General features: G+C 37.9%; 1 protein-coding gene across 2 annotated transcripts in view; it reads left to right on the top strand.

Annotated features, from left to right (window-relative positions):
- Positions 1–12,128, top strand: part of LOC122794687 (lipopolysaccharide-induced tumor necrosis factor-alpha factor homolog) — a 289,157-nt gene that overhangs the window by 221,667 nt on the left and 55,362 nt on the right. The gene's annotated exons all lie outside the window — the stretch shown is intronic.

The following is a 12,128-nucleotide window of genomic DNA, read 5'->3' as shown; positions in this document are numbered from 1 at the left end:
ATGGACATGCTCCACCTCAGGAAATCCAAATCCCTTAGAGCTACACGCTCCATGGACTTAAACCTCAGCACAGAAATAAATAGGACATGCTGGAGGGACAGATTCATATCCCAGAGGCTCCCCTCACTCTGGAACAAAATCCCAATCCATGTTAGGCAGAGTCCCTCAATGACCCTCTTCAAGAGAAATCTTGACGAGTGGATGGGAGATCGTAGGTTTACCCCTGGGATCTCTTCTGTGTCCCTGCTAGACAGAGGCACAGTAAACTAACCTCAAAAGGGCTATCTTCTGTGACCTACTATACAGAGGCACAGTCAACTAATCTAAAAGGGTGGCGAACGCCAAACACACTCTGGCTAGGCTTATAAATGCCCTAGGGCAGATAGCCTATTATCAATCTATGAACCTATAATAGGTCTGGAAGAAAATAAGTATTTATGGAAACAAGAATGTCAATGCTGTACAGGCTGAGGCAGACAGTGAAGCTGATAAAGCATGTTAAATGATGCCTGATGGGCTTTGGTTTGTATGTATTAACATTAATATTAAAATAATTAATATACTGACCTTGCTCAAATCCTAAATAAATTCATTGATTATGGGGGAGTCATAGTCTGATATAATAGGCATTCTGTTCTATGGCAGAGTCATATGCCGTATTATGGAAGTTGTATATAAAAGTTGGCATATATTAGTAGTGGATGATACTATCAGAAATGTGGTAGGACCCCATCCCAAAATTACCTATAGAAATTTGAAATCTTTGAAAAGATGACTCTGCCATAGAACAGGTTTTTTACATAATCAGAGACCATCAGATAGAGAAGAGACCTTTAGTTGCAGGCATTAAGTGCTGCAAGCATATTGCAAACAAGAATGTTTTTGTACATCCTATGACAGGTAAGAAATATATGTTTCAGCACTATGCAGACTGTTCTATGAGTAATGTTGTATATCTGGCACAGTGTAATCAATGCCGGATGTTTTATATAGGCATGACTACCAGGGCCCTCAGAGATAGAATAAGTGAACATATTTATTATAGTAATATTAGGGACACTAAGAGTTCTGTGGCCAAGTTATTATAGATGAGAACCGTATATATAGTTTTTCATTTCTTACTCTTCGGGTTCTTTCCTCTACAGTTAGGTTAGGTAATAATAAGAATGCATTAGAGAAGGCTGAGCAAAAATGGATTGTGCTATTACAGACAGATAAAATGCAGGATCTTAATGAAGCCATTTCCCTTACCCCATTTTTGAAAGATAGGAAGCTGAAGCCTTATTGTTAAGGCTTCTAGATTTTAGTTTAGGTTCTTGATGCTTACTGTTTGAATAGGTTTTTTTATGTTTAATTAGTGGTTTCCCATAGAAATATATACTTTTGCTTGATGTTCAGTATAGCGTTTACTTCTTCATTGGTTATACTTTATAGTAGCTTTTGTTTTTTGAAATTTTGACTGTTTTCATTGGGATTTCTGTGTTATTGCTTTATGCGTGAGTTTGGTTAATGGTATTAAATGGTGTTTCCAATAGAAAGATTAATTTTACCTGATGATAGTTTGTAGTATTGTTTTATTATATTCTCACATCTGTTTGATTCCTCTATTGTTGTTTTTAAAGAGTAGACATAGAATGCTTATGTCCTACATATAACAGATTGCGGGCATAGTAGTAAGTGCCATGATCTATCTCTTTAATGTGCACTTTATATTATTTTAAGTCTCCCTGTATTTTGTTGACCTTATATTGCCATGGTAACAAAAATAGTTTTTTTTTTTGTATGAATGCATATTCATTAGATTTGAATATGTGAAGTATTTTGAGTCTTTCTGTTTATGCAGACTGCTTTTTGCCATGGTAACCTATAGTAGTCCCTTTATGCAAGCGTAATCTTGCAATATTTGAGTATGTGAAGAGCTTATGTGGCTAAGGCCATTACCATGATTTAAGAAGTCATGTGATTTCTAGGTAATTATGCTTTGTATTCTTTTTAGCATTAGGCAATACAGTATGTTTTCTGACATTCAAGTTGGATATATTGTATGTGATTCAGATCTATTTCTTCAAAGTTTCTGAGTTGAGACTCTATATTACTATGGTGACATGAGTAGCAATTTTGATGAGAGGGTGAAGACTCGTGAGATTTTATAATTATTATAGTTTTAGAAAGTTTATGAGCTTTTGTTGCATTGTTATACTGATGTATATATATATATATATATATATATATATATATATATATATATATATATATATATATTTATATATATATATTTATATATACATACACACATATATGTTTTGATGTATTTTAGTTTGGATAGTGTTAGATTTATTATACACTATTTAGCGTTTTGGCATATACTCACCCGGTTTACTCAAAGAGACTGATTAGCACTTAATTGGTCTCAGAATAGGATTAGATGCAATTTGTTATAAAACGTGAGCAGTTATTTGATGTGGTTATGTCTGATGAAGCGTAATAGAACTACACAAAAGCACTTACATTTTTTAATTTGGTTTGTTTAATAAATGTATTTGTTTTTATGCTGTGCTGGTCTTCTGCCTGTTTGAATTTTTCAATATATACATATAGTACATATACATCATTAATCTGTAGAGAGGGCTTAAAAGTACTTACTGTGAGGAAAAAAATGTTTAAGCAGCAGCTTGGGAGCTGGAAGGGCTGGGAAAAGTAGGATTGGAATAGCAGACAATGTCTCTAACCTTCCTGGAGGGAAGAGTCTGGTGATTTCTGGCTGGCAAGTGCCGTTGCTCTGGAGCAAGTGCAAGTTTTCATAATGAGGGAAATGGAACTGAAGATGATGCTTGCTAGAACTGTACAGGCTGGTAATGGCATCCTTTGTCAGTGAGTGTAAAAGAACATGCATGCATGGATAGAGAGGCACATGTAGTCTTTTTGGTAATGCAGGTACGCAGGACATCACCACAGTGTGGTGACAGGCTACAAAAACATAGACCTCATTACCAGGATGTCGGTCAGATTTTACAATCCTCATTGCTGCCTGAATATTTAAAATTATGGAGGCCTTTTTCCCATTATGATACCAGCTGTAGCCTTCATATGGGAGAATGGGCGGAAAGAGTCTAACTGGGGGAATCTTGATGGGTGGACAAAAAACAACTACAGGAAAAAAATAATATATAAGCAACCTATTTTCAGATGTATGAGCACTGACTCTTGAGACATTTGTCCAGGGGTAAACTCATAATAGTTAGTCTCTTGATAGTAAATAACATGGGGAACACTTATTTGCTGTGCGGCAATATACTTACTCATTTGGAGTTCTGTATAACATGTCATCAAACCCAGGAAAATAAAGCAACAAAAATATCACTCCACTTCCACTATCTACCTATATGGCAGCCCCAGCGAGGGCAGCCAGAGGCAACTTAGAGAAAGGAATTCTACATGCCCAGCATGAGTGCAAACTGCCCACCACTGATACAGCATCAAAGAAAAATACAATCACCTTACAAGTCATCTCCAATAAAATATGTTGTTTCATCAAAAACTCATCTCACCAAGAACAAAACTGCACAAATTACTTTAAGCCAAACAGCTTCAATCTGACTTCCTGCTGGCCTCCATACTCTATACAATCCTTATTCTAGACTCATTTTCACCTCTGCCACACAAACTTTTTTCCTATAACCTCAACATACAACCTATGGCATATCTCACAATCCACCCCAATCTGGTCACACCTGCAACTAAACTATACTACACCAATCATGCTTTCTCCACACTATCCCCTAAACTCTAGGAATTACAGCCCGCCTCAGTGGAGAACTCCAGTCATACACAGTGTTTAGATATGGATTTGTCCTTGTTAAACAAGCTTTGTGCTATTGCCACCAATCCTACCACATTATATGCTGATACCACCAATCCCATCAGATCATTTGCCAGTGCCACCAATCCCATCACATCATATGCCAGTGCCACCAATCTTATTACATCACATGCCAGAGCCGCAGATTGCATCACATCGTATGCTGGTGCCACCAGTCCCATCACATCACATGCTGGCACCACAATTCCCATCACATCATATGCCATTTCCACCAGTCCCATCACATCACATCATATGTCAATGCCACGAATCCCATCACATCGCATACCAGTGTCAATAATCATATTACATTCCAGTGCCACAAATTGCATCACATCATATGCTGGTGCCACCAGTCCCATCACATTATATGCTGGTGCCACCAATCCTATCACATCATATGGTGGTGCCATACTCACATCACATCATATGCCAGTGCCACCATTCCCATCATGTCACACCAGTGTTACCAATCCAATCACATCATATGTTAGTGCCACAAATCACATCACATCATATGCCAGTGCCACAATCCCATCACATCATATTTTGGCTCCATCAATCCATAAACAAAGTGAAAACATATGCATTACTTGCTGTCAAATCTACCTTGCTACTGACTTGCTTTTCAATGTACCGTGTGTAAAGCTTGTATAAATCCCTTGAGTTTGTATAGATATCTATCTCTGTATTACACTGTTTATAATCTTGTCTCTTCTTTACATTGTAATATGCTCATAGGTTTATAGGTTACTAGGTGTTTACTAGGCTAATGACCACAAGGACCATTTTAAGCCTACCCATGCATCTCAAATCTCCAAGAAGTTCTGGTACCCATCATAAGTGGAAGCAACTGCTTATGAGATGACACACTTATAAGCAAAGGCCTGAATGATGAGCCATTTACAGGCTGCCTGTGTCTATTAGTGCCAGACCAGGGATGAATTTCCTGTTCTCCATCCAACTGTCCAAGTAACACTTGAATTGGGTTTGGGAGGAGCTCTGCTTCACATGGATGAGGAGCCTGTCTTGGCAACATAACGGTCTCTTCAGCAGGTCCTATTTATTTCACAGGCAAAGTTTAAGTCCTTAAAATGGGCAATTCTGGTGCTGTTTGTTTTGTGGATATGCATGTGGTCCATCAATATGTGTCTGTCAATGCCTTGTATGCCAGGTGTAGAGCTCACCTCAACAGCCTGTAGGAGGCAAAATACGGGGCTAGGGTTCTGAGGCGGTCTGCCTCAGACATGTTACTTATACCCTATATTCTTTTACTGAGAAACATCTATGGATGTTTCAGTTGTTGGATATGCCTGGTTAAGTACATACCAAAGGGGGCATTGTACTCAATGTTAGGTCTGATGAATACTTGAATATAGTGGAATAATTACTTCCTTGGTCCTAGATGCCACACCTTTGTTTAGAAGCTGCACAACATAGAATAATTGCCTCACTACTGTAGACATGTGATGGTCAAGAGCTAGATTACTGTCTATGTGCATCCCCAAGTCCCTGACTACTGGATTGACTCATAGGTGTATGTTGGCAGTATGATAATTACCAGGGGTGGAGACTTCCCTCATAGGTGTATGTTGTTAGTATGATAATTACCAGGGGTGGAGACTTTGCTCATAGGTGTATGTTGTCAGTATGATAATTACCAGGGGTGGAGACTTCCCAAAGCATACTATTATGCATTTATTGGCATTTTGTTTTAGTCCATGGCAGTGATACCAGTTATTTGCCTGTGTCAGCCCTTCTTGGAGAACATCAGTGTCAGAAGGGGATGCTGCAATTGCTCCTAATTTGGATCATCTGCAAATTTTGTCAGCCAGAGTGCCTTGACATTGTCCTTGACTTCAGAGAAGTAGGTGCTGGATACAGCCATCTGCAGACTCACAGGCTGTGTCTGCAAATGGTCAGCTGAGATCAGTGCATTACCCTGGTAAACATATGTAAAATAGAACAAAAAATAATAAAATAATGACACAAATGCTTAAATAACTTAATGATAAACAGTGTATTCACATAGATCTGCATATGTATGCATACAAGTCACAAACTGCCATTAATTCTCCTCTTCATATTCCAAAACAACTGTTTTATAGTACTCCTAAAATGCACAGCACCTGAATAATGCCTGCCATTTGAAGGCCTTTCATATATCACAGAAATTGTTGGGTTCATTATCTATGCTCTTGTCATTAACAGCATGCTAAGACTTTCCTTCAACACCAGTGAGCATATAGAGACTTGGTTTATGAAGCTAGAACACTACAAAACTTCCATAGAAAGGGGAATATAAACTTTCTGTAGAGAACCATTCAAGTTTCTTTTTCACATTTAACATCAGTTCACAGCATTAAAATGCCTAATACTTTAAGTAAAGTTATTCCTGGAGTATAAATCACCAATATCATTAAAAGTAAATGACTATTCATAATCAGCAGCAATCCAACACCATAGCACTGCTCGCCAGCATAATCGGCAGCAATCCATCACCGTAGCACTACTCACCAGAAAATCAGCAGGAATCCATCACTGTAGCACTGCTCAACTGCATAATCAGCAGCAATCCAACACCTTAGCACTGCTCACTAGTGTAATCAGCAGCAATCCATCACCATAGCACTGCTCACCTGCATAATCAGCAGCAATCCAACACCATAGCACTGCTCACCTGCATAATCAGCAGCAATCCATCACCATAGCACTGATCAACAGCATAATCAGCAGCAATCCAACACCTTACCACTGCTCACTAGCGTAATCAACCACAATCCAACACCATAGCACTGCTCAACAGCATAGTCAGCAGCAATCCTTATAGGTTCATAGGTTCATAGGTAAGTACTAGGCTATCTGCCCGAGGGCATCTATAAGCCTAGCCAGAATGTGTTGGCTTTCGCCGCCCCCTTGATTAGTTCCCTGTGCCTCTGTCCAGCAGAGCCATTAGTTCCCTGTGCCTCTGTCCATCAGAGCCACTGCAGTGATCCCTGGGGTAAATTTTCTGTTTCCCATCCCCTCATCAAGGTTTCTCTTGAAGAGTGTTAGTGAGGGGCTCTGCCTAATGTACATTGGAAGCCTGTTCCAAAGCATGGGGAGTCTCTGGGACAGGAATCTATCCCTCTAGAATGTCCTATTTATCGTTGTGGTGAGGTTTAGATCCCTAGACCGTGTGGCTCTTGGGGATTTTTTTTTTTTAGGTGGAGCATGTCCATTAATACTGGGTTGGACATGGTCTTGTATGTCAGGCAGAGATCACCTCTGAGTAAGTGGTATGCAACCAAGTACAGCTGGATTTTCTACAGTCGGGCTGCATAGGGCATCTGTTTGAGGCCAGTAATCCTCTTGGTAAGGTACTTCTGTGGTCTTTCCAGCTGTTGCAGATGTCTTGTAAGGTACATCCCAAATGGGGTGTTGTACTCTATGATGGGTCTGATGAGTGATGAGTAGAGGGGTACAATAATCTGTTTTGTTCTAGATGCAAACCCTTTTGTGATTAGGTGGGCCACATAGAATGATTTTTTAACCACTTTGGCAATATGATTATCAAAGGAGAGATTACTATCTGCTTGGGTCCCCAGATCCCTTATTACATTTTCTATATTTAGGGGACTACCGCATATGTGGTAGTTTGCGGGTACTTTGTTTTTCCCAAAGGGGATGACTATGCACTTTTTGGCATTTAGCTTGAGGCCATGATTTTGACATCAGGTATCCGTCTCAGTGAGACCCTTCTGGAGGATGTCTGTATCAGCTGGAGAGTCAATTATGGCCCCCAGTTTGCAGTCGTCTGCAAACTTGGTCAGCTATAGTCCTCCTGTGCTTGCCTGTACCTCTGAGAAATATATACCGAACAGGAGGGGTCCCAGGACTGAGCCCTGGGGGACGCCACTTGTAACAGGTTTAGAGTTGGACCTAGAATGTGCAACTCTCAGCAATACCATAGCACTAATTACCAGCATAATCAGCAGCAATCCAACACCATAGCACTGCTCACCAGCATAATCAGCAGCAATCCAACACCATAGCACTGCTGATGATGAGTTTCCTTATGTTGCTTGCATCATTGGCCTGTGCCCCCCGCCCCGACCATTGTTTGAATACAGCATGTTCTAATTTAAGTTTATTTCTAGTCCAGTGTGTGGATGGTGGATTGACTTCATTTGAAAATACCCCTGCAGTGATTTTTTCTTAAGCTTCAGCTGCAGAGAGGAGCAGTGTGTCACATATTCGGCACTGCGAGAGCAAAACATCTAGTCTGTCGTTTTGAAGGAATGCTCTTAATCCTGATGCTTGAGCATTATATGAATGCATTCTATTATTGCATACAGCTTACCATTCTATTTTTTTCTGACAACATTTCTTCTAATATTTAATGAGTCCTGAACTCAATGCAACCTGCAGCTCTGCTAAGGATGCTTCTGCTTCATCACAGCAAGGATATTTGTGTCAGCTGTCTTGCTCCCTTCATGCATAATACAATTTGAAGAAGACCACGCCCAGCATTATTGTTTCTCAGTTTGCAGGATTCAGGTTGACAATTAAACTGATTTAGTGTGAGAAAAATAATTTCAACTAAACAAGTAAGGCAAAAAGCAACTTTACTTTTTTATTTGAAAAAAATTGCCTCACAAGCCAAGACTTGTATATAAATGAGGATTTCATTTTGGGAGGTAGTTGGAATTTAAAGATGAACCTGATTTGTCCAACTAGCCTATAGAAATGCTTAAAAGTGGGTCCTATAAACAATGTATACTTATTAACATGCACAATTTGTCACATTTGGGATTAATAACAAGGCCCAAACATGTACTGGACATCTTAATTGTAATTCCTCTGGAGTTATTTTCCTAGCCCAGCCTTTTCTATTGGTAAGATAGACAATGTGTTAAGAAGCTCTCTCTCTCTCTCTTTATATATATATATATATATATATATATATATATATATATATATATGTATATGTATATATATATGGAGATATTATTATGCTATTAAAAAGAATGACCTAACTAATGCTTTAGAATGATATAATCAGTTTTGTTTAAAATGTAATACATTTTTATTTTAGAAAAGATTCATAGGTAATGTAGAGAGTTTATCTATCTTTATTATAGAGTGCTTGTATGGCAAATTATGTGTGAAGTGTATAAATCTCCTGGGTTGTATTATTCTATTTCAATTAAAAGTATCTTGAAAATTAAATGTGAGTTTAAATAACATTTTATTGGTTGACTTTTATCATGTGGGTATTTTACTGATTAAAAGCTCTTTGCATTTTTATTTATTCTGATGAAGCCCTTTGGCTTTGGATTACTGTACTTACTCTTACCTATTAAATTAACCTTGACTGACACGAGTGAGTGTTTTATTAGTTTAATTTTTTTTCAGTCCTGCACTTGACTTTCTTAGTCTGGATTTATATTTAAACTTTCTCTGGCAGTGAGCCTCATACAATTACTGTCTTGTGTGCTATCCCTTTGAGAATGTAAGACCACATGGACTTACTGCTGGAAGGTGTAAATGAGTTGCCCATGGACATGAACTAATCACCTTCTTATCTGAATGATAAAAGCTGATGACTGTGAATGAAATTGTTTTATCTTATGTATTATTAGATTTATCTTGCTGAACATTACTGAGTTGGTTTTTATTGTTTGTTATCTTTTCTCAGCCTTGCACTTGAGTTTTGGTGTTTTGTTTTTTTGATTCACATTTAAACTTTCTTGGACAAGTGGGCTCCATATAATTACTGTCATGTGTATCACCACTTATTAATGTAACACCTCATTAGCTTACTGCTGTCAGGTATAAATGAGTTGACGATGGACAGGGACAGTTCACCTTCTTATTTGTATGATAAGAGCTGATGGCCATCCTCGGTTTAATTCACTAAAGAAGCTGGGTATGTTAAATGAACTCTACATTCCATTTTCAGTAACTATCTCCTGCATCACATCATTATGTTTCACAGCCTATTCATGCCTTTGGAGACGTCTACATGAAACAAATCTGCAGATACCGCTGTCTTTCCTGCTACTGGCACTGAGCCAGTCTCAAATTCTAGAAGACTGCATGGAAGTAAGGGTGTGGTGCGCCTACACCCCTCTTAATGATTCTTTCTCCAATTCTGCCCATTTGAATTGTTTCAAAATTTAGCATAACTATTTAGTTACTTTTTCAAAAAAGTCATAAAACTTTTGTTGGGGGACATGTTCAGTGGAGCCCTATAACACAAGCATTGAAGAATACATAGCAATTTTTTTTCAGATCATCTGATTTTCAGTTATTATATGCAAAAGCAAACTCCATTACCAATAATTTTGCCAGGATCAATTAATTTGGTTTATAACATCTGTAGATTAATCATTGAATGGCTTCAGCTTTTCTTCTACAGATGAGCTCTTTATTGTAGCTCCAAGTGGCATTGTGTTATGCCTCAGCCTCTGTTACTAAGCCTCTGTTACTACAAGAGGGATGCTATAGAAGAACAGCGGCATTCTGGTATCTTGAGAAGCATGTTTAAACATATTTAATAGGAAATACATTGTCAACATGTTCCACTGAATCAAAAGTATACTCTCTGTAGAGGATTACACGCAAAAGAGTTATTTCTGTATCTAAACACTGGTAAAAAAATTGAGGTGCCTATCTTGAAAGCTGGCCTTCTCAATTTATAATTTTACTTACCTGAAATAGCAGCTTCACCAGTGCAGAATATATTTTTTTTCTTTTTTACTGTAATTTGTATTTATTTTGACATTTGTTAAGCAGGAAATTAAACTGGATTGAAGATCCCTTTCAGCCATAGCATAGAGATGTTTATTAACACAATATAGAAGCAGAACAGCATACAGTGCACAATATCTGTATGACCGAGGTAACAGACTTATTTCCAATCACCACTGGACACACTGAGCAACTATTTTCAAAGTAATCAGCAGGTGCTATTAAATAATCGCATTACTGCAATGACAATTTTATAATGCTGTGATAGTAATAATAATGAACATTCACTTCATTTGTATAATGTTTCAGTATACAAAAAGGACTGCACCACATAATCAAACAAGCGCAAGAAAATAATCGGCAGGCTCAAATTTCACACTGCAAAAATTCAAAGCAGTCAAAAGTCATCAACCTTAACAGATTAATAAAAAAAAAAGACATATATCGGGCATGCATCTCTGTACCTCAGTTGTGGGAGCTCCACCCATCTGCACTCCTGTATCTGTAAATATACTGACTTTAATATGAAACAACCTTAGGTTAAGGAAAAACTTAACTCCCTCAGCTCTGTGAGCCTGATAATGTAAACGTAATGTCTTCATCTGAAATAAGAGTTGACTAAAACTCTTCCATTATTCCCATTTCAGAAAACAAAATATGATCCCATACAAGCACCAGCACTTTAGAAGAACAGCAACAAGAAAGCTAAATGAAAAACTTATCATTCTCAAGATCCAGTCCAAAACTCAATAGTTCATAACCTGGCACATTGCTTTTCATGCTGATTCCAGCCCACTTTTAAAGGATAACCATTTGTTTCAATATATTTGGTAAGCTGTCTAGACACTGTTAGTGTTGCTAATCTCTGTCCATCCACCATACCTCTCAACTGTCCAGATGTTCACAGAATGTCCAGATTTTTGCATCATATGTTTGGTTTGTTCCTTATACAATTTTGTGTTTTCTCTCCAATCTTTGGCAAATCATTGTGGATTAAAGTCAGGAAATATTGACAGACATCCAAGTTTCAGACTTTATACCCTTTAGGAAATTCATGCTTATGCAAAGCTTATTATTCTATCAACTTTCTACATCTGTAAGAGCAATATTTAAAATCTGTCCCTGTTTTGGGGCTTTTGCCCCCCCCATTATTTATAGCTTTGTCCAGATTTCTTACTCTAAGAGGTTGAGAGGTATGCCATCCACTGATTTGACAGACAGGCTTGATAATCACCCAGTGTTAACTTAAAGCCATGTCTGACCAGTAAATGAATCATCCCATTCACCACATCTGCTTCTAGTTCAGCAGAATTCCATTCTTGTTTAGATAAAACTGATTGCATCTTGGTCACATTAATATATTAAGCTCAGTGAATCTTGGAGAGAAACTGTGCATTCAAGTAGTTTACTTCTCATAAATAAAATGCATAAAGGTTATGCTAATATTAAGAAGCAACTATTATTTATAATGCATTGTTTCACAATATGATATCTATATTACTATACATTTTTGTTTGGAGATGGACATACCACT

The sequence above is a fragment of the Protopterus annectens genome, chromosome 2.part1, assembly GCF_019279795.1.
Source record: "Protopterus annectens isolate FY-2018-M chromosome 2.part1, PAN1.0, whole genome shotgun sequence".
NCBI lineage: Eukaryota > Metazoa > Chordata > Ceratodontiformes > Protopteridae > Protopterus > Protopterus annectens.
The sequence above is the reverse complement of the archived record's forward strand: the minus strand, read 5'-3'. Positions and strand labels throughout refer to the sequence as shown.